Genomic DNA, 24,328 nt, shown 5'->3' with positions numbered 1-24,328 from the left:
CATCCGATTACAGAATAGTGTGTGGTTTCAAACCAGTCTCCTGACATTTCTTAGCTACAGGCCTTAACTCTGGGAAATGAGAAAGTTGGTCTAGTCTGGGAATGGTATCACTTCCCTCACTCCCCATTACCAGGCCTATGACAGACATTACTAATCAATCACAGCACACTTCCTTCTGACAAACCTTTCAAATACTCCTTCATACATTTATGGAAGCTGATGTGGCCCTACTAACTGACTGCTAATGTCATATTAACTATCCATAATACTAGTCTTTTAGCAGCAAGTTTCAGGCTGTGCTGGAGGCTTCCAGAGAGCCTCCCCAGGGATGCTCTGGAGAGAAGAGAACAAGGCAGGTAAGTCTTCAGCCTCTCAACCCTTCCTTCACCCAGATCTTTTATCTGCTCTCCATGACAGGCTTCTGATCCCATTTCACTGGGGCAGAGACATCCCTTAGTGGAGCAGTCTCTGTGAGGATGTGCAGAAGGCATTAATAAAGTGCTACAAGCTGAGAGGCTTAAACAACAGCAAGGCATCCTGCCAATTCCAGAACCTGGAAGGGTGGGATCATGGCACTGGCACCTTCTCCCATTCATGCACGGCCCTGCTTAGCATCCATGACCAGGGAAGACTGAATGCATGCATGGAGGCAGTTACACAGGCCTGTCCCCTTCCAGGTTGTCACCATCCCAGGGCCCTCTTCCGGCCTCTTGGTTTGCTGGCCATTTCTGTCTGATGGGTGCCTCAATCCACCTTTGTTTTCTCTCTCTCCACTACACTGTTTCTTACTCACAGATGGGTAGCCAACTCTCCCCTTCTCTAAGGAAGACAGTGCCGTTAGAGGATGGCCACTAATGACTTTGACTTACCTTTGTTAAGACTTATAAGGGTCACACTCTGTGGTGCTGGGACTAAAATTGCAACAGCCAAATTTGGGTAGGAGGCTACAAGTTTATCTATAACATTCTATCCCCATCCCCTTGTGTCTTCTTCTATCCATCCTATGCCAGCACCCCTAAGATATTAACCTAAAGAGCATCAACCCACATCAAGAATGTCACCCAGATCAAGTAAATCAAATACAGGTGAAGTTCAACCTGAGGCAACATTTCTCTCTATGAACCTTTGAACAAACCACACTGGTTATCTGCTTCTAAAATATGATGTCAGGCAGGTGTAGGAGAGACATGGTGTATTGACAAGGGTTAGGTTTCCTCCCTATGGTTTGGAAACCTTGACATTTGCCTTCACTGGGCCTCCCTGTGACTGACTTCCTAATGAGGACTCTCAACCCTGCTTGATATAACCTCAAAATGACCCTTTCGGAAACCCAAGTTCATGGGTCAGTTTCACACTGACTAGCTAGGGGTCAAAGGTTCCCTGATGACAATAGATATTTTGACAGTGAAACCTGTCCAATCAAAGCACAGAGCATAGTCCTCAGAACCCTAGCAACTAGCTTCTCCTTCCTCCCCCTTAGCTGGGAAAAAGCACAAGAGTTCAATTAGTCACACATTTTGTCTCTGGCTATATGAGGATCTGCTATCTGATGCAATATTCCCATTGTATATGGGTTTGGTTGGCATTGTCTCTAGGAGTTGTTACATGCATGCTGGTCTCCTCACAGATCCGATAGCTCTGGTGTTCACAGTCTTAATAAGTCCTTGAAGATCATTGACTTTCAACAGGCGTGGAACTTAGGAGCCTTTTGCTCCACTTGGATAACACACTTGGGATTTTAATCAACTTTAACGTGTGTGGATTGTATACATTATTCAAGAGTTCCACGAACCCCCACATAGATCCTCCTGTTGACAAACACCCTGTGAGAAACTTAGGCTGTCTCTGTGAAGCCACAGGGCTCTGTTGATATGCACGGCAGCAGTTCCCAGAAGAGCTGAAGTCAACACCTATTTGTGCTCCAGCCAGATCTTGGGAAATTGGACATTTTCTGTTCTAAAGAAAACTCCCTACGTTGTTCCCCATGCTTCACCCTCAATATCAATGTAAATGCCAACTCATACCAGAAGTATATGGTACATGAGGAAACAGCTCTGGGAAGCTCTTGGGAAATGAGCCCAGGGGCCCCTGCTTCTATCGCTTATGGGGCCACAATCCATCATGTGACAGTGGCGTTCTAGTAAGTTTTGACTGGTGTTTGACTCTCAGGCTTCTCAGGTTTCCAGCAAAGTACATCAGCTATCAGAAATGTGTGAACATAGACCAGCCTATTGCATCTGTCTACCAAGGGCTAACTCATAAAACATGAGGGAGTAGTATTCGGAGTACAAGATACGGCAGGCTTCAGGAGCTGCAAATTCTATTCCTTACATCAGTGATGACTTAGGAAAATCTCTTCCCTCAGTGTTGGTTTCTTTATAGGTAAATAGGAACCACAGCCACACCTACCTCTTAGCTTAGTTTGAGTACCAAATGTGCACATGGCTAAGGTGTTTTGCATGTTGGATGGGACATGGTCAGTGGATACAGATGTCCCTAAGCCCAAGGAGTCTTATGGAATTGCCTCTGTTGGTGTTCTCGGACAGCACTTTCTATAACTATAGCAATTTCTCACAAGCATGGAAAAATGCATGTATAAGCAGTAACAATAACAGTAACAGTGGTGGAGGATGGTTGTGAGCTCTAATGCTAAGCCCTTCATAGGCCTCCTTTCATCCAGTGCCTCCCAAGGAACTACGCAGCCATGACAGGGAACTGTAGCTCCATTTCACAGATGGAGCAGTGATGGTTCAGAGAGGTCAAGGAACCCGTGCCAAGGTCTCAAAGCTTCAGAGTTTAATACGAATCCAGTCCTGTCTGGTACCAGAGTTTGTGAACTAGGCCTGTGAGATGACTCAGCAGGCACAAGTGACTTCTGCCAAACATCACAGCCTAAGTTTGGTTTCTGAGATCTACAGAATGGAAGGGGAGAACCAACCCCAGAATTCCTGAACCGCACTACACAACTATGTGGATTCTTATTTAACGTCTTGGAGTCTCAGTTTGGACTGGTGACAATTTCTAATTCAGAAGTGAGGGTCAGAATCAGGTTGGGCATTGTTTTGATTGAAGATGCTCTCATCATCCAGGGATCTGGCTGGGAAGCTGGATGTGTGCTACAAGCCTTCCTCCACATGCCCTCCATGCACCCCAGGGGACATTGCCACCTGCAGCTGAGAAGCTGCTAGAAGGAGCTCTCCCTACAGAGGGGGAGACAAGGAGCCAGAAGAGTACATCCTGGTCCAGCTAGCAGGCCTAAGAACCAAGCAGTTGGTTCTCTTGCTGATCCAGAAGAGACATGGGAATAATATGTACCCACAGGTGCCTGGGCGGTGTTCCCAAGATCACTTCATAGTGAGTCAGTATATGAGGTACCTTAGCATGGGTGGTGCTATGTGATTTCTCCTGTACTAGGCATAACCACTGTGATCTTGTATTGGGGAAGCTGTGATGATCCACAGGAAACGTCAGGAGAACAGGCCAGTAAACATTTCCTTGAGAAGGGCAAGGGTTTACATCATCAAGGGATGTATGAGGTTCATGAGACCTCCCCAAATCCTCACACCACCCCCTCCCCTCCCACAGTTACACAGAATGTAGAAAGTCGATCAGAAGTCGAGCCTCTTTGGTAGTGGCACTTCTCGTTAGCTGCCCAGTGGACTCTTCAGTGATGCAGCTTTCCATGAATCACCATGTTATGGGTAGGACTCCTCAGATGTCACGGTTGCCTTTGAGTGACTCATAGGCTTGAAAATAACCCCAATAAATATGATGGTTCACCAAGCTGGACTTGGACGAAGCCTCTCTCTGGTCTGTCAGACCTTGTCTGTGTGGGAGAAATAGACATTTCTTTATATATCCCCAGGAAAAGTCATACAAGTCTATGAGTATCTAAGATCTTCTCATTGGATCCAATACAATCTCAGGATCCTCATGAGGGAGACAGAAGAGCTAAAGAGAAAGAGAGATGTGAGGGTGTCACAGAGGTTAGAGAGAGAGAAAGAAGAGGGATACCACACACCTGGCTTTGAAGATGGAGGCTGGCACTCCGGGACACCTTTAGGAGAGGTGGCTCAGTGAGTAAAATGTTCACCGTGGATGAGGACTGCAGTCTGGACTCTCAGAAACCACATAAATGCCAAGCAGACATTGTCCTGGTAATCCCAGTGCTTAGGAGGTAAAAAAAAAAAAAAAAAAAAAATCCCCAGAGATTCCCCAGAGAAAACAGGATTGCTAGACTAGGCAAACTAGTGAATCTTGGGTTCAAATGAGAAAAGCGTGGAAAACAGTCTAGAAAGATACCTGGTATCAATCTCCAGCCTACATATACATACTCATGCACACACACCTACACACACATACACCCATTCATACCAAATACATGTATGCATACATATATACATGCATACCACAATCACACACATACACACACACACATGCACACACACGCACACGCATGCACACACACACACACACACACACACACACACACACACACACACAAATAAAAAAGGTTTGGAATGATAAGTAAATTGATTTCCCCCTAGTACTTGCAGAAGGAATACAGTCATACCCTCCTTTGTCATGAACTTGACTCAGTGTAAGAGACTAAGTGTACCATTTAAGCCACCAAGTTTGTGGTGACTCTTATAGCATCCACACAAAACTGATACACACTGTATTCCTCAAACACACTTCAATACTCGATCCAGCTCATACATGGACAGAGGAAGACAAAACTGTTTCTAAGCGGCACCATTGTGAGAGGTTGTACAGCTGGGCTTTAACACGGATTCTGTTTGTTGAGACCTTGTTGTTAAATATTCAGAAGGAAAAGAGACATGGCCCCATTCAGAAAAGAATGCCAGCATTTTGTATCTGCAGAAAGGCAGACTGTAAAACAGGATGCCATGAAGTCTCTTTGTAAAATGCGAAGTGATAGACATATGGGCTGGATTATTATTATCAATATGAATTTTAAAATCGTAGGAGAGTTCCCAGAGTGTCACTCTGTAGGCTGTTCTCCTACCCTCCCATCTTCAGGAGCAGAAAGAGCAAGAGGGAGCTGGCAGCCAAGGCAGAAAGGAGACGACCTAGTCTTTTTCAGAACTGGGAAAGGCTGGGACCATCTCAAAGCTGGTCACATCGGACGATGAAGCGTGAATCACAGAACAAATGTGCAATGGAAAAAACCTGCAAAATAAGCCTAGAGACGGAATGCTAATAGGCAGGCAAATAAGGGGAGATGAGCATTTGAATATTCATGAATCTAATCAGGAGCTGTGGATGAATGCAGAAATGGTCCTGGTGGTGACAACATGCTCTACAGAGAGGAGAATGCTGCCTGAGAAGGTACAAAGAAATGTGAGCCAGACCTGTGCCACCGGCCAGGCCTCCTGGGACATCGGCTTGGGTCCCACAGTCTAGCTTCTTTCTTCATCCGTCACTCATGCTGTGCTGTGTTTCATCTTTTCTTGCCATGGGAAGTTTCTGCTTCCACAGAAGAAAGGAGGCAAGGGGGAGAATGCTAATGCATGCAAGCATCCTCCAGGGGCCAGGCTGAGCTGCCTGCTCTGTGCAGATCGGTCTCATCCCCGCCTTTCTAGGGGATGACAATTGCCCCATTTTCCAGAACAAGAAACTGAGGCTCAGGAAAATTATCTACTTTCCATGTCAGAAAGCTGGGAAACAGTGGAGCTTGGATTAATCAGCTTCTCCCTAGAGCACCACAGCCTACATCTTTCCGCCATCACATGGGCCTCTACGTTTCTCCCTAGCACAACCTGAAGTCTTGGAAGAGCACCATTACTCCCTGCCCTGCTGACCCTGGGACACTCATTCCCTGAAGGCGTCTCTACAGTCTGCCTATAGACTGTCCCATGAGGTGGACACAGGCGCCTGACTCCCTTGAAGCTTCATGTGCAGTACTTGGGAGAGGGGCTGCAGAAAGCTGGGTGTGGTACCCACAGATGCAGAAGGAAGGCAGTGTCTTAGGAGGAGACAGAGGAACCCCTTTTGTAGTGGTGATGAGGAGTACCAGCTGCCATGAGATAGCCCCTTGGAATCTGCTGGTATTCCCAGCAACATCAGGCTACCATGTGGTACCCATGCTGGAGGTCCACACCTTCTACTGCCTCACCTCATCTCCCTGGAGATGGCACATGTGTTCGGACACTTCCGGGTTTGATTGAGCCAAGGTCAGCAAGGTGGGGCCCACTGGAACTCCTCCCACAGCCCATGTTGCTCTAGACATAAACTCCTCATTGGAAACAGATAACATTCTCTGGGCACAACACTCGAGAGCACTGAAATGTCAGTACTAACAGTAATGACTTTGGCTTTTGAACTGTCTGAGGCTACCTCCTAGTTCCAGATAACGTTACTGTTGAAGGCCAGATCTTTTTCCACTAGAAACATCCTCTTGCTTAAAAAACCCATCCAGGGATACCTGAGCCCTGTTCCTCTCCTATCCATCCTCTCATTGGGGAGGTGGTTCAATTTGTCTATGGCAGATTGGGATGCCTTGTGGTGTCCATATGTAGCCTGCACACTGACTATTCCCTCTTACAGGCCTTGTTCAGCCACAGGCATTTCCATCTGTGTTGATCTGTTTTAATGGCCAATTTGACACACCCTATGGGTATGTCTGTGGGGGGCTATCTTGACTGTTAATTGATACAGGAAAATCCAGACCACTGTGGGCAGCACCATCCCTAGGCAGTGGGTTCTGAACAGAGTAAGAAAATAGGAGGCTGAAGAAATTGCTCAGCAGTGAAGAGTGCCTTCTGTTCTTGTGAAGGAACTGAATGTGGTTCCCAGTACCCATGTCAGGTGGCTCACAGCCATCCGTAAGCTCCTCCAGTTCCAGGGAAATCTGATGCCTGCAGCCTCCATAGGCACCTGCATTCGTGTGTGTGTGTGTGTGTGTGTGTGTGTGTGTGTGTGTGTGTGTGTGTGTGTGTGTGTTTACATCCACACTAAAACTAATAGAAGTAAATCTAAAATGAGGAAGGAGAGCGCCAGCTGAAAAGAAGCAAGCAAGGTCCCTGTGTTTATTCTCTCTCCCTTTTTGACTGTGGACATGACACTTCGCTACCTTGATTTCCCCACAATGATGGTGTATACCCTGGAATTGTAAACCAAATAAACATCATATATCTTTGTACATGTCCCCTCCACTGACAGACTCACCACCCTAACCTCTGGTCTTGGGAAGGGTCCTGTCAGGTTTAAGGGCTCACTTGATCTGATCAGTACTACCCAGATAATCTCTCTCTTGGTTAACCCAGAATGCTAGCCTGATCTATCCACAGGTTCCACCTTCACCCAAAGGCAGAGGGGGTTTTTACAAAGTAGCTTCGTGACAGCAGTCATCTTGAGACCATACTGGGATTTGATATTTACAGTAACTGGTCGTGGTGATCATCCCCACCCTTTCGGCATCTCCTACACAAGAGGCACTATCCAAATGACCATACACAAACAGAACACTGTCACAGGGACTGCAAACAGCTCCCAGTGTTAAGGGGACAGTGCAGAGGTCAGGGAGGTTAATAACTTGGCAGAGGACACACAGCTATGGCAAGGAGAGGTCGTGCTTAAACCCAGGTCTGTGTTCCTTCAAAGCCCAGCCTGCCTCCGGAGCCCTCTGTGGCTGAACTTATCTGTGTAGCCATCTCAGGGCCTCCTTTCTTCTAATAGTCAGGCCCTAGATGTTCCACAGAGAAGTCTCACTCCCTGTAATCCTCAAATCCATTCCCCACAATTAGCATAGAAGTCCTCAAAGGGCTCAAGAGTTGTCCATGGTCTTGGACCATGCAGACATCACAGGAACCCTGGCATGCATCAGAACCACTGCAGCCAACCTGCTGAGGCCAGGTCATGAAGACCATGGCACCTGGGTTATTAGGCTGTCTCCACCAGACTAGAGAACTCTGGAGTGTCGTGGGGCCACAGAGATCTACAGAGTCTCCAGAGCAGGCTGAAGAGGCACTTCCCCATCTGTCAGGTACCCAGCTGACATGGGTACCCACCCACAGCTCCAGGAAGCCAATGCTGCACATATTTGCCAAGCTGACTGCCCAGTGTCCCAGGCCTGCCCCTCCCCCCGCAACAGAGCCTGCGACAGATGGTCCAGAGTCACTCCAGTGGAAATTAATGGAGTCAGACTATCCACACACTTCTTTTCAACCGTAGAAAAATATTTTCCATGAGTCAAACACCAGATGTATTTTGTTTATGGGGCAATTTAGCACTTGCGAGGGTAAGACACTGAAGTGGGGAAAAGAACGGTGCTGGCATTTCATGCAGCGCCTGGCCACATGCCAGCCACCTGCAGTAAGGCATTGGGCCTTGCCTGAGATGCAGCCTGCATCTCGAACTCAATGCTTCCACACTTCCTAGAGAGGAAAAGCACCGCTTCAGGGAGTGTCTGTTCCCCGGGGCTGAGTTTCTAACTATGCTGAAGGGGTAAGAGCCTGAAGATGGGGAGCAGGTGGAGAAAGGAGGCAAAAGGAGAGGACAGCATTGACTGTGTGACTCCAGGAACAGGCAGACATGGAGGAAAGAGTCATCCCTGCTCTCTTCTGTAATGTAGAATGTGGATCCCTACCAGCAAAATAAATATACACGGAGATCTCTAAGAAATGTTGATGTGTGTGTGTGTGTGTGTGTGTGTGTGTGTGTGTGTGTGTGTGTGTCTATGTGTGTGTGTGTGTGCGCCTGCCTCTGTGTGTGTGTGTGTGTGTGTGTGTGTGTGTGTGTGTGTGCCTGTGAGTGCCCAAGCACACTTGTGTGAGCACATATATAGAGGTCAGAGGTAAAAAACAAATGTCTCCCTCAATTGCTCTCCATCTTTTTTCCTTTTTCCTTTCTTCCTTTGTTTTTCTTTTTCTTTCTTCCTTTCTTTCTTTCTCCCTTTCTTTCTCTTTCATTGATTGGTTCAAGACATTGTCTCACTATGTACTTACCCCTTGGGTGGCCTGAATATGTAAACCAGGCTGACCTTGAACTCAAAGATCTGCCTGCCTCTGTCTTCTGAATCTTGGGATTATAGGCATGCACCACCTCTTACAATTCCTTTTTTAAATTGTGTGTACATGTATGTATGTGTGTGTCTCCCTCTCTGTGTGTGGAACTTTGGACACGTGAGTGCAGATGTCTGTGTGGGTCAGAGGCATCAGATCTCCCTGGAACTGCAGTTGCAGGCAATTGTAAGTCGCCTAATATGTATGCTGGAAATAAAACTCAGGTCCAAGTGCTGATCCACCTCTCTAGCTCCTCTGCCTTATTTGTTGAGACTAAACTCCCTCACTGTACTTGGACTTGGGAGTTCAGCTTGGCTGACTTGCTAGCAAGACCCCAGAATCCTCACACCCTTCTCCTCAGTGCCGGAGTGGTAGAAGCTAAGATATGGGGCTGGAAGGCCTTCATGATTACATGACACTTTGCTCCCTGAGCTCTCTCCCCAGATTACTAGGGAGAACTTTTGAGAACTGCTTCTTCAAACCACAAAGATACACTTAACACAACACTGTATGATTTGTCGTTACTTACTCGAATTCTCCATGACTCAGCTTTCTCATCTATAAAATGGATGGATGGAGCCAAACATGGCAGCCCAGGATTACTGTGTGTTTGACAACAGTCTGGGCTACATAGTGAGGGCCATACTAGCCATCGATACATAATAAGACCTTGTCTTGAATAGGGAAACCAATAAGTGTTAAGGTAGAAATCACCTCTTGTTTAATTTATTATGAGACTCAAATGAGACAATTGACTTAAAGTGCTCAGAACAGCAACTTGCATGGCTGCAGCCATTTGGTGACATTATTTATATTCAAAATCAGTTGTGATAAGAATGAGATTCACCCTTGACTCTGATCTGCTGCTTGGACACACAGAATGGAATGGAGCTTTGAGAGCCAAGGGCCTTGGGCCAAAGGGAGTTCCCTGCCTTTCTGGTCCACAGGTTTGTGTTAGAAGGTAGCTCCACCCACTCACTTCTACTTTACTCTGGGTTGCTCATGCATGGCAGGGGCAGAGGTGAATACTTCAGTGAGACCACTTAGTCCCCAGAGTCTGAAGTATTTACTAGTTGGCCTTTCCACAAATCCTTTCCCAAGATCTGGTCTAAATGGAAGAGAGAGCTCATACAATCTGCATTAAAACAGTCCAGTGTAGCCCTTCTCACAGAAATGGCCAATTAATTACGATATGGAACCGAAACAGGGCACACAGCCCTTTGCAGCCTCTCCCCTCTTCTGGTTGTCTTGGCAGAGACTCAGCACAAACTCCCGCCTAACTGGGCAGGCGCATCTCTGAAAGTAACCATTGCCACAGTGTAATAATGACCTCATGAATAAGCAGTCTAATGAGAGCTCAGCACCAACTCAAAGAGAAATGAGATTCGGTTGTCATCTGTTTGGTCCAAAGTATGTACAACACTGCACAGTAAGCCAGGAAAGAGAGACCTCCCCCGTGTGGGCAGCAAGAAGGGTGTGACCTGCCCTGTGCACCAGCTCTTCCTAGTAATCATCAGAGTTACAAAAACCCTTTGATTCCCAGCATCCCCTTCTAGAAGTTTATTCTGTAGATCTGACTTCAAATATGGCCAATGCAGCCAGGGCAATATTGTTTATAATAATAAAAACTTGGAGGAGTACAGGTGTTAATTTGGCAATAAGGCATACACACACACACACACACACACATATATATATATATATATATATATATATATATATATATATATATATATATATATAAACTGAACCCAATTCACTTAATGAGGTAAAGAAAGAATGCATTAGACCTAAAAGAAATGAGAGAGTATTCCTTAAGATAAGGAACTAAGACACACACACACACACACACACACACACACACACACACACACACACACACCACATGAGCATAAATGTTCACATCCAGGCAGAACATTTCTGATGTTGGGCAAACAAAGCTGCCACCACCATGGTTGCTTGAGGGGAGGCTTCTGAAGTCTGTGTGATCTGAATTGTATGTATTATTATTGTAAGGAGTGAGTGTGCCAAGGTGTGTGTGTGTGGAAGTCAGAAAACAGCTGTGTGGAGCTGACTGTCTTGTTCCATCTCTTGTGAGTTCCAGGGATCCAACTCAGGTCAGGCTTACACCTGGGGCAGCAAAATATCTCTGGCTGCTAAGCCAGCTTGCTCCCATGGGCTTCAGAACCAGAGGAAGCATTACACTTTGCCTTTTTTGTTTGTTTGTTTTGGAGACAGGTCTCATGTAGCCCAGGCTGGCCCCTAACTTGCTGTGTAGCTGAGGATGACTTTGAACTCCTAATCCTTCTTTCTCCACCTTCTGAGTGTTGGAATTTCAAGCATGCATTACCCTCAGCTTCAAGCTATCCTGAGGATTAAACTTGGGACTCCAGGCATAGGAAAGCAGTCTACAACTGAGCCACGCCCCTAGTCCTTTGAACTTTATACTGTCATTCCCCGTTATTTTTAATCACTTATAAATGTTGTTAAGTTAACTGAAAATAAGTTTAAGTGACATTAAGATTAGTAACAGTGCTCCCCAAGAAAAGGTGCCCCCTATATGAACATGATACGATTGCTATCTGTCTGAATCACCCTTCTGAAAACTCAAGAAAATAACACTTGTGCACGACAGCGGACCAGCAGGCTACATCCCTCCCTGATGTAAAAACTCCCAGCCACTATTTGCAAGTAACCAACATTATTAGCAGAAAAGAAAAATCAATAACTCATCATGGTGAGGGCCTTGAAGTCAGGCTAGAAAGTGTGGGTACCAGCAACACCTTCATAGCTGAGAACTTTAGAGGAGCAGTATGGACCCCTCTGACCCATGCTCCCTCACCACTGATACCAGGAACCACATTGACCCCCTCCTTCAGTGAGTGGCTGGGATGGGCTAACACCAGGCACATGACTTGTGTAGGGCTGTGGGAAGCACATCCCAGGAAACAGATTGAATCTTTCAAATGTTGAAATTGAGACTTAGGGAGTCACTAACCAAGGTCCCAGTTTACACAGTCATTACGTAGAAGTCAGGAAGCACCACCTAGATCTGCCACCTTGAACTTGCATCAACTATTACATTTTGCCTTTCAATTAAATGAGTTCAATCAGTAAGTGACCCGTCTTGGTAGCCGCTGCTCAGTTCATGCCCTTCCCATCAGGGCCCCGCCGTGCCAGGATCAAAGTGCCTAATGACAGTGCTCAGACCAAGTTTCCACATGTGTCAATGAACTGTCCCTTGCTGGTATGGTTGACACATCAGCCTTGGCGGGTGGGGTGGGGGTGGGTGCCATCTGGGTCAAGAGGGTTCTCCCCAGCCAAGGATCCATGTTGTAGATTATTATTTTAAGATGTGTTATATTTGTTTATGCTGTGGAACATTTATTTAATGATGCAAAGGTATGTTGCATTCTTTTATGTTGCATTTGTTTAACTCTAAGAAGCTGTGTTACTTTACCTGTCTAAAACACCTGATGGGTCTAATAAAGAGCGGAACAGCCCATAGCAAGGCAGGAGAAAGGATAGTTGGGGTTGGTAGTCAGAGAGAATAAGTAAAAGGAGAAATCTGGGAGAGAAAGATCAAGGAATGAGAGAGGAAGGAGAAGAACTTCAGGGGACAGCCACACAGCCACAGAGCCAGCAAGAAAGAAAGAAAGAAAGAAAGAAAGAAAGAAAGAAAGAAAGAAAGAAAGAAAGAAAGAAAGAAAGAAAGAAAGAAAGAAAAAAAGAAAGAAAGAAAGAAAGAAAGAAAGAAAGAAAGAAAGGTATACAGAAATAGGAAAAGATAAAAGCCCAGAGGCAAAAGGTAGATGGGATCATTTAAGAAAAGCTGGCAAGAAACAAGCCAAGCAAAGGCCAGGCATACATAAGTAATAATAAGCCTCTGTGTGTATTTATTTGGGAGCTGGGTGGTGGGCCTCACTAAAAGCAAAGAGTAAAAAAAAAACTAAAATAAACCCAACTACAGATCCAGAGTGCTGTGGATATCACGCTATATAAATAAAACACTGATGGCCAGTGACCAGGCAGGAAGTATAGGCAGGACAAAGAGAGAGGAGAATTGGGGAAACAGGAAGAAGGAGGGGAGAGACACTGCAGCCACCACGAGGACAAGCAAAATGTAAAGACGCCGGTAAGCCACAAGCGACGTGGCAGGGTATAGATTTATAGAAATGGGTTAATTTAAGATATAAGAACAGTTAGCAAGAAGCCTGCCACAGCCATACAGTTTATAAGTATTATAAGCGTCTGAGTGATTATTTTATACTTGGATTGTGGGACTGCGGGGCATGCAGCTTTCCTCCCATTGATCCTGGTGCTTGAGCACACAGAGTGGCCCTGTATTTGTTGGCTTCCGTTCCTATGAGGCAGGAACTGAAGCAGAGACCCTGGGGAAAGGCTTGGGAGACCCCGGGGAAAGGCTCAGGCACACTCTCGGGAGCACCTTGGGAAGTTCACGCTAACTTTACTTCATGCTCTGCGGTCACTCCTGATCCTTCCCCACAATCTCCCAAGTGGATGCTGCTGACTAAACTAGACAAGCCTGTTGGTGCTTCTGTACCCCATACTTCTTGAGCCCACAGCTCCTGCAAGAGTCTCTCTCCTGCTCCTGCTGGGAAGGAGAAAGGAGGGTGTTTTGGTTCATAAACCTGGAAAGTCTAGAGGCATATTTCAGGTAAGGCTGGATCCAGGAGTCAAACAATTTCATGGGGACTTGTTCTCACCACACCTTTGCTCTATGCTTTCTTAAGTGTTGACTTTATTCTTAGATAGAAAAATACATACTTTGATACTCTGAAAACACAGTCACAACTTAGCCACCCTTTTCCTCATAGCCCCAGGAGACACTGGTTGGTATTGGTTTCATTGAATCAATTTGGGTCTTAAAGCAACCCTGAGCTGGGTATTTTGGTTTGTGGAAGGGGCATTAGTTGGGTATGGAGCCAATGGGAAATGAGGAACCCATGGTCAACATCGAGGGCACTGGGGGTGACTAAGAAGGTGCCAATCACTGCAGAGACAGACAGAGCCTTGGTTTGAGGTCATGTTCATCCATTCATGTATAACTTGCATCCTTACTTAGGGACTTCCCTGTGCATGGCGTCATGGGGTATGAGGCGCTGAGGCTGAATGAGCCATGCAAATGTGGCCCCTGCTTTCATAGCACTTAGGTCAGTGTAGACAAGAGATGAATGGGTAAATCCACCTGCAGGCCAAGATCAAAAGGGCATGAGAGTGATGAGGGAAAACGCTGGGAAGGAAGGGTCATGGGATTGGTCATGGGATTGGACGGTGTACAGCAGTGCCAACTGGATGGGATGTAGGGGACACAGGAGCAGAAAGCACCCAACCAAAGAGAGAAACCAGATTTAGGCAGATTATAGGGAGCCAGGGGGAGGGAACGGGCAAAAGCAAGATGGGAGGAAGAAGGAGATAGGCAGGAACGTAGGAAAGGACAGCTTGGCTTGTCAGCCCCTCCCCTGCCAAGGGCTGCCCTTTATTACTGATCATCCCGAATCCCTCTACGCCACTGAGGTCAAAGGGTTTGTCTTGAACTAAACCACTCTTGATTGTGGAACTAATTAAAAACTGAAAGGATCCTAGCCACATTGGTTGCCCACAAGCCACGGTTTTGTGGAATGGGCTGTGTTTAAATGACACGGGATTGATTCCGGTGACATGACAGCTCTGGCTGAAAAGCAGCTCCACTTGTTTGAGAAATGTATGATATTTTTAAATGCAGTATAAAATGCATGTGCAGGACATTTTCCTAAGACAGAAGTGTATGTATGTAGGTATGTGCATGTGTTTGTTTGCATGTGTGTTTGTGTGCATGTGTATCATTTCATTTGCCAGATGATACATAGGAACAGTGGGGTACCAGTAACCCCAGCACTTGGGAGATAGAGGCACAAAGATCAGGAGTTTAGGGTAATCCTATACGAGAGCCTGTCTCAAAAAAGCCACGGGGAGGGGGGGGGCGGGGGGGAGGGTATGGCTGTCAAATGCACTTTCCTGTTAAAAGCTCAAAGGCACAGTGCAGTTCATCTCTTTGGTTCTCATCTATGAATGCAGGTCTATGAGGGCACAAAGAATGGCTACAATAGTTCCACAACAGCCTCATTCCTTGAAAACACCCAAACCAAAGTTCAAAGTTCACACAGACAGACAGACAGATATTACTGAAAAGCATCAGATTGAGAATTCAGTTTCAGGTACAATTCAAGGCAAGATCACATCTGTTGTAGCAGCAACAACTTAACACAGTTGTTATCAACCTGGGGGTCGAGTGACCCTTTCACAGGAGTCACATGTAAGATACCCTGCATATCAGATATTTACAGTATGATTCACAACAGTAGCAAAATTACAGTTAGGAAGTAGCAATGGAAATAATTTTATGGTTAGGGTCAACACAACATGAGGAATTGTATTAAAGGGTTGCAGCATTAGGAAGGTTGAGAACCACTGACTTCAGGAGCCCTTCCTGGTTATTCAGCACTGCTGGGAGACAGAGTCTTATCCACACTTGCCTTTTTAAAAAGGAAGTGACCTGCCTGGGCTGTACATATGAGACACAGGAGAGCCATATGTGAGCCCCTTTCTGTGGGGCATCACCCTTCTTTGGCCCATGCCATGTGTCATTCACATGGGGCTGGGTCAGGGTATGCCTGCCATACCCAGTCTGGAACATGGCATGTCCGTGCCCAGTCTGAGTCTAGGACCCAGACATGGACAAGTGTGTGTCTCCCCTAATATCCCAGCATGCCGAGCATCTTAGGGTATAAAATGGTACTCTCTCCACTCCAGGCTGCTGACGCCACTCCAGATTTATTGCATTTATTTAAAAACAACAAACATTCTCAATTATTTCCACACTGCTCAGGACCATAATTTACTCGGAGGTATGAGCTATCAACTTTCATGGGGATTGCTTCAAAATGTCAGATCTGAAAGATGACTCCCCCGTTAGTGAATATGAAACACCCATTTATATTTTTCATTTTTACTTTGATTTAATTTTCAGACAGTTCAACTTTCTCCCCATGCCTGAGTGCCTAAATTCATTTCACTTGTCAAAAGAGACAAATTTTCATAATTACAAAATAAAACATGGTGGCCCTTCCTTGGTGACCGCATATTTCACTTTTTTCCCCTCAGATGAAAATGCCTCTCTTGGTCCAGTTGACTTACTTCTGACATATTTCTATTGTGTTCCTGCTTAGAAGGAGGCGAAGTACAGGCTAACCACTCACTAATGTTTTGTTATGTTAATGAGCATCTGTAAGAGGGAAGATGAAATCCCCCAGCCTGGCCCTGTTATGTTCACATCTTCTTTTCTGTAATTCACGGTGAAAAACAAGTCAGTGTTCTGAGATTGTGTCCACAGCATGAAATATGCTCCCCTCGAGTCTCTAATGATCCTTTCTCCCTTGGCCGAAAAGCCTCCAGTCCTACCAGGAGGCTGGGTCCTCATTTCAGGGGAGTCAGAAACACGAGCATTTTCTTCCTGTAGCTATTGGGGACATGCACAGGATATAGTGGTGAAGGGGGGCTTTCCTTAATAAACTGCCAGTGTTTTCATTTACCAAAGTAATATATGTTCTTTGAATAGAAGTTTTGAAAAACACACACCACAGAAGCCATAAATGCTAGAACAAGCTGACCCACAGCCCCACCATCGATAGCAAAACACAGAACATGCCATGGATGGGACCTTTTCTTTTTTAACCTTATAATTAAAATTTTTCTTTTGACTTGGTTAGGCTCGTGAGCACCTAAAAATGGAGGCTCTATAATTAGAAACCTTGTCTGTTTGGAAAAGGTAGCAAGAAGGGGGCGGGGGAGGAGGTAACACTCCATCCTTGAACCTGATCCTCTCAGAGGTTGTCAAAGGGCCAGCTGGGGGAGGGCGCCACTCACCACTCCTGCCCAAGGTACCAGGGAACACCATCCTTTCCCAAGGGAGGGCATCAGAATGTACAGTTCAGCAGCTAATCAAAGTTGATAAGAGGGGGAGAAACTGTAGAAAGAAGAGAATTTTCAGGACTAAGTGCGAATCATAGAGTGAGGGACCACACGGGGTGGGGTACTACAGGAAGTGGGGGGCCATGGAAAATGAGGACCATGAGGAGTGGGGGATTACAGGAAGTGGGAGACCATGGAGATGAGGGGGCCACAAGGAGTGGGGACCATGAGGAGTGAGAGACCTGTGGGGATGGGGGGCCATAGGGATTGGGGGGTCATAGGGAGTGGAATACCTGTGGGAAGTGGGGGGCCTGCTGGGAGTAAGGGACTACCGAGGTTGGTCATCTTCAGGAGCTGACTTCAAGACAGAGAACAGAAAATACTTCTGACGGCCACAGGCACCCCCACACTTTGGTTCAGACCTTCTCCTGGGCGTACCCTGGGGAATGAGTGTCTTAGCTGGGAATAGCTCTCAGAAGGACACTTGGGGGCTGCTTATTGGGTAATAGCCCAGGGAAGGGAAGGCATGGAGGAAAACTCAGGAACAAATAATCTGAGTTGAGAAGCCTTCTTGCCAAAGGCCTCAGCTGACCCCATGGGAACCTGTGTGGCCAGAATGGCTCATCAGAGAGGATATGAGAAGCCAGTCATCTTCACAGCCTCTGGCAGCTGCTTACTGACTGGACCAGCACTTCAGCCAAGGGCATTCCCAAGCCAGTTGATACCCAGGACTGTCTGTCAGCAGTATTCTACCATGGACCTTAATGACTTGTCACCACAGTACCGTCCTTTCTAACTGTAGCGATGTTCCTACCTCAAGGGACATTGCCCAACTGTCTTCTCATGTGATAAGGCAAGAGCTATTGTTCCCATTCACGTTCTATAAATGGGTAAATACAGACACTCAAGACATTCTTCTGGGGTCTACCTGGCAGTCAGAGGGGCAACAGAAGAGCCCAGAACGTAGCAATGGTTAACAGTGATAGAGGGACCTGTCATGGTTTGAATATTAAATGTCCTCTGTAGCCTCATGTCTAGGAGAGCACTTGGTTGCTAGGTGATGGGCTTTGGGGGAGTCACTGGCTCCTAAGGGCTCTGGCATAATCAAGGGATTCATCTTTTTGTGGATTCATAAAATGCTGGCATTGTTGGGATGGGGCTAATTTGGAGGAAGGGTGTTATTAGCTTGGCATTCTTGGGGTTATATTTTGCCCTGGATCCTTCCTGTTATATCCCTCCCCCCCTTTCCCAGTTTGTCATCCATACTCTGCTGATAATCATGATGTCCTCCACAAGTGCATGGCATTAAGGAACCACAGACAGAACCCTCTGACATTGTCACCGCCACCCATGTTCCTGTGAAGTCAGTCTGAGCCCAGGGAAGGCGCTTGAAGGTTGCCTGGCATACTCCTCCATAGGCAGTTATGTATGGGGAGAGAATGCTATCTACTGATACCTAAATCTAAGCTAATCCTGAATTCCTCTCTCGGCTGCCACCAGAGCTACAACCCCACCACCACAATCTACAGCTGACCTAACTTGAGATTTCTAAAGCACGGTGACTGAAAGGGGCAGACTATTCGTCCCCTGGGCTGGGCAGATACTTAGCAGGGTGCACAAAGTCAACGTTCTGTTGATTGGATGATGGGGACATCAGGCGAAAAGAAAGCTTCCCATAAGCAAGTCCTGTGTAACAACACCAAGTGTCACGCAGCACTCTTTTTTTTTCCTCTTGCTCTGGTGCCCAACTGTCCTCTCATGTGATAAGGCAAGAGCTATTGTTCCCATTCACGTTCTATAAATGGGGAAATACAGACCCAAGCTCTTGCCTAATGTCACCAGAATCTGCACCCTCTTGGGGGACTGCATCATTGGTCAGGCATTCCATCACATGGCTGTTACTATCCGTCAGCATGTCTAGTTACTGGCCCATGTTTCCACCCATGTCCCACTGTGTCACTTTTCTGCCATCCGAGCGACAGTCATTGCTGTGATGGAGGCACAGGTGTGCCTTTGTGCATAGGGACAGACTGCGAGCCTGACAACCTCGGCAGGGAGGGATGGCTGACCTCCACACAATGACAGCACATGGCAAGACTGGGTGTCTCACTCAGTCAAGAAGATACAGCTGAGCATCTTATTACCGGAAGAGACACAGGTCTTGTCATTGGCCGAGCAGCCTAATCATGGGGCAGAATGGTTGCTTAAATCCCTGCTCCTCCTGTTGTCTTCATCCGGGTTGAATATGCCCCATCTGAAGTAAATGACAGGTCTTTTGACAGACTGATAAAGTGAAGATAAGGAAAGGAGAATAAGACCCCACACCCCCCAAGACCTACCTGTCCAACTAAACCACTTCCCATGATGTCAGCAGCTCTGGACCACGGCAGGGGAGAACACTCATAGTTTAATAATACTGGAGAAATTGCTCATGCCTAGAATCCCAGTACTCAGGAAGCTGATGCTAAACGATAGTCAGAAGTCTGAGACTAGCTTGAGAGTTGTGCTGCAAGTTCCAGTCCTGTGTGCGATGCAGGGCAGGACCTGTGTCTGAAGCAAAAAGAAAAGAAGGGGAGGAGAAGAAGGGAGAAAGAGAATGCAAGGAAGGAAGGAAGAGAGGAAAGGAGAAAGGAAGGAAGAGAGAGGGGAGGGAAGGGGAGGAAGGAAGGGAGGGGGAGGGAGGGGAGGAAGGAAGGGAGGGAGAGGAAGGAAGGGAGAGAGGAAGGAAGGGAAAACAACAGCATAAGCACTGGATCTTCAGCAAATTAATTTGCCTTCTTGGGCCTCTATTACTCCATCTATAAAACCTAAGGCTTGGAATAAGTTATTATTAAATTTGCACCATTCTGGACACTCCACAGGCAGGAATACAGACCTCAGATTTTCCTTTGGAAAAACAAAAACAAACAAACAAAAACCAACAGGAACAAGACAAAACTAACACCGTAATAGCACAGTCCGAGACACTCCAGCAACAATACAACCTGCTCCCTGCAGCGTCTGGCACCCGGTGACAGAACACAGTTAGAAAGTGCTTATGTCAGAAGTTTGGGGGCTTTGTTTGTTTTTAAATGTTCTTGTTTCGCTACAGATGCAATAATAGACACATTAGCAGACAAAGACCCAAAGCAAGCTGCAATACCCCCCAAAGCTCATCACAATATTTAGGCTATAAATTGAAATTAGAATTACAAAAATGACACTCTGGAAATTATTTTTAAAACTAAAAACATCTCCCCCTCCCAAGAAAACGGAAATGGCATTCCGACTCAGCGGTTCTGCAGGCGCGCCCCTCCCCCAACCCAGAACGTCTCAATTACAGTAGTGCCACCGTTACCCTCTCAACTAAAATTGCGCGTGGGAGCACTGTGATTTACACTTGCCGTTTATAAAATAAATTAGGCAGAAAAGGAAGAATCTCATAATCTCAAACACATTCAGCTTCCCAGATTTGGGGACAGTAAATGGACAAAGCCTGTGGTTCTCAAAGCAGCAAACAATGATGTTAGCAGTCATTAATGCTCCCGTTACTGATGGCCCTGATGGCTGATGAATGAACAGAGCTGTTTCCAGACAACTCGTAAGCCATGTACTAGCAAAACTCCCCAATCTGAATCCCACTGTTAATCTGCATGCCTTGTGAGACATGCTCAGGATGAGGTTGCCAGCTGAGCTGCTGGGGCTTCTGGCCTGAGTGGTTCTGTGTGACACACACACACACACACACACACACACACACACACACACACAAACACACACACACACACACAGGCTTAGTCGCCGTATCTAGCACCTTAGGTTTAGAGCCATCTAGAATGGGTACCTATCTGTCACTGCTCCACCTTAGCTTGGCCCAGCCACCCTCCCCTCTCGCTTGGCGTATGTTCTGGTGTATTCCCATCTGCTCCTCTCACTCTGCCCCATTCTGGCTCCATTAGGCAAAACTGAACACAGAAATGTTCAAGCTTAATAACTTGCTTAACCCTGTCTGTACAGAGTCAAGGCCTCCAGGCCTCCATGAGGACCTGTCTCGTCATCTGGCCTCATCCCTTCCCCTTTCTCGAAGCACCCACTTTGCTCCACCTTTGAGGGCCTCTGCTCTTCCTGAAATGGCGTAGATCAGCTTCCTTTCACTCGCTTTCTTCACACCTCACAGCAACCAGTCTCGGCTGCTCCAGAGCCATGGCTCCCAGGCCCTTCATGCTGCTCTCTCTTCCCCTCAAGTCTTCTCACACCCCATCACCCTGGTTGACATTTTCTAATACACTTTTTTAAGATTAATTTTTACTTATGTGTGTATGTGTGTGTCTTTGTGAGTGTATGACATGTGTGTGCAGTTGCCCAAGGAGACCAGCAGAAGACTCCAGATCTCTTAGAGCTACAATTGCAGTTTTGAGCAGGCTGATATGGGTGCTTGGAATCGAGCTCTGGTCCTCTGCAAGAGCAGCAAGCGTTCTTAACTATGGAGCCATCTCTCTGGCCCCTTTGGTTCTTTATTTTTACATCTGTTGTTTAACATCTGTAAATATCCAGAGAGGCAGAGGCAGACATCATTGGTTGGTGTTGCTGTTTTCCTTACACCCTATCCTAAGGAGAATATACACAGAATGAGTCTGAAGAGAAGGGAGACAGGGTACAGGAGAGGGAAGGAGTATAACAAAAAGAGACAATCCTAGACAAGCCTAGAATTATGCTTTTGTCATGTCCAACATTTTAATATCACTAAATTACATTATATTAAATATATGAAACAATATGATTAAATCACATTACACTTTAATTTCAAACTATACAGTAAATATTTGTATCTATATAAGTCTTGTTGGTTTTTTTTTTTTAACTCTTTTGGCTCTTTGCTCTTTGGGGGTCTGCCATCCTGCTCCCCAATAATCACATGGAGGCTTATTCTTTCTTATAAATGCCCAGCCTTAGCTTGGCTTATTTCTAGCCAGCTTTTCTTAACTAAAATTATCCCATCTACCTTTTGCCTCTGGACTTTTATCATTCTCTATTCTATATACCTTTCCTTCTTATTCCATGCCTGACTGTGTGACTAGGTGGCTGGCCCCTGATGTCCTCCTCTCCTTCTCCTTTTCTTGCTCTCCAATCTTCTCTTCCCAGAATTTCCCTCCTATTTATTCTCTCTGCCTGGTAGCCCCACCTATCCCTTTCCTGTCTAGCTATTGGCTGTTCAACTCTTTATTAGGCCAATCAGGTGTTTTAGAAAGGCACAGTAACACAGCTTCACAGAGTTAAACAAATGCAGCATAAAAGAATGCAACATATTTTTGCACCATTAAACAAATATTCCACAGCATAAACGAATGTAACACATCTTAAAATAATATTCCACGACATATAAGCATTCTTGGGAAGCATCTCTTGAAAGTGTTTGGTTTTTGTTTTTTGTTTTCCAGGCTGATGACTGAATTTGTGAGTGTCATTGTAATCTAGTGGAGGTTCTGGATTGTGAACCTCCACCCAGTTACGTTGCCCTTGGAGACCCAACATTGTCATCCACAAGTTCTAGAACAAACCACAGTGTTGGGTTCAGTGCTCCTCCCCAACAGCCTCCAGAAAACACCTCCTACATACTCGTTCATTCATCTACATATGCATGTATATGTTTTACAACAAATTTCCATAAATTAGCAGGTTCACGTGAAGGACTTGAACCCCAACTTCTCTCTGTACATGAAACCAGAAGATTTCTCTTTGAAGACCAACAGCCTGCTGATCACATCATGAGAAGAGCCAACCCAACTTTGCTACTCATTTTTGATATATCTGTTTCTCCAGTGCTGATTACAGATGGGAACCTTCATCCTGGCTTCATTGACATGGATTCTGGAGATTGGCCTCCGTCCTCATGACCGCAAGGCAAATAGTCTGAGGATGCAGCCATCTCTCCTGCCCCACATTTTTGCATGTCTACACTATGTTGAGAGAGAGAGAGAGAGAGAGAGAGAGAGAGAGAGAGAGAGAGAGAGAGGAACAAGAGGAGGAGGAAGAAGAAGAACATTGTTTTCAGAAGAGAAACATCAAAGGGCAGAGGGCAATGCCTAAAATGCTGAGCCACTCTTGTTTCAATGGTCCCCCTGGTCCCCCTTTCCCACTGCACAGTTTTTGTTTCTATTTATAAGAATTCACATTAAAACTTTAAGGTCAAGATGAGAAAGGGACATGAAAATCCTTTGCGCAGTTGGGGGGAGGTGGTGCTGTGAAACACCCAGAGGCCATGGTGAGTATTTTTAACTTGCTGTTAGAACTCTTAGACTGAAAGGTGAGGGTTCACACAGAGGATGAGGTAAGCTACAGTAGATAAAAGAAGAAATGTTCCTTGAGTTTTGTTTTTTTCCACCCCCAGCCCCCAGCAGTGAGAGATGCTTCCCCCTGAATGAGTCATGAATGACTCATCTTCTCCTGGGAAAATCTCAAGTGGCTTGTGATTTGATTGCTTTTCCTGTGGTAAACATGCCCAAGGAGGACACAGATAAAGGACCCTGTGAAATTCAAACACTTTTATCTGTTCCTTTCTCAAATGACACAGAGTGAAGATGAGTTTTAATGTAACATGCACACTCTCTTTCATACTGGAATTACTAATCAAGGCCACAGAATACACCGACTTGAAATCTAAATACTTAAGGGAGCCCTCATTTGCTAATGGGATTCACCATCAAGATGGATCTGGTTCAGTCATTTTTTTTTTTTTTTTTTTTTTTTGCATGTGTGGAAGTTGTAGGCTGGCTTTCATCATTTGTTATATCATCCTGTTAAGACACCATGGTACCCATATATATCCCTGTTTCTTTTTTTTCTCCAGAACCTTTTTACAACTATTTTGATAACTTACAAAGCTAAGGAATGTTCAATGATGAGGGAGGAACACCGGAGAACTTTTTGAAATTCATTGTACCCCAAAGGCTGACAGCAAGAATATACTTTCTGATACATAAGAAAGAAAAATGTAGTTGGTATGACTGGCTGTTAATATGTCATCAAGATAAATCATAAGTCTTATTCTTAGGAATCTTAATAAAAGAAGTCACTTGAGATGTACAAAAATAATCACCAAGAGGCTACCTGTGAGTAGAACCTGGGGAAATTTTGGAAGTGTTCATTCATAGAGACACTTAAAAAGACATTGCCCGAATTTATCATCGTCATAAATTCTCGCTGACCAAAAAGTTTCCTTACAGTAATTTACAACACCCATCATAAAATACTTCATCAAAAGGAAACTGTTAGATTTAATACAAAACCGTAAACTCCCAAGGACTCGGGGACAATAGTCTTTGCCAGTCTCTGTTAAAGGCAGATGATCAATG

The sequence above is a fragment of the Peromyscus maniculatus genome, chromosome 5 (assembly GCF_049852395.1).
Source record: "Peromyscus maniculatus bairdii isolate BWxNUB_F1_BW_parent chromosome 5, HU_Pman_BW_mat_3.1, whole genome shotgun sequence".
NCBI lineage: Eukaryota > Metazoa > Chordata > Mammalia > Rodentia > Cricetidae > Peromyscus > Peromyscus maniculatus.
This window is presented reverse-complemented; position numbering follows the sequence as displayed.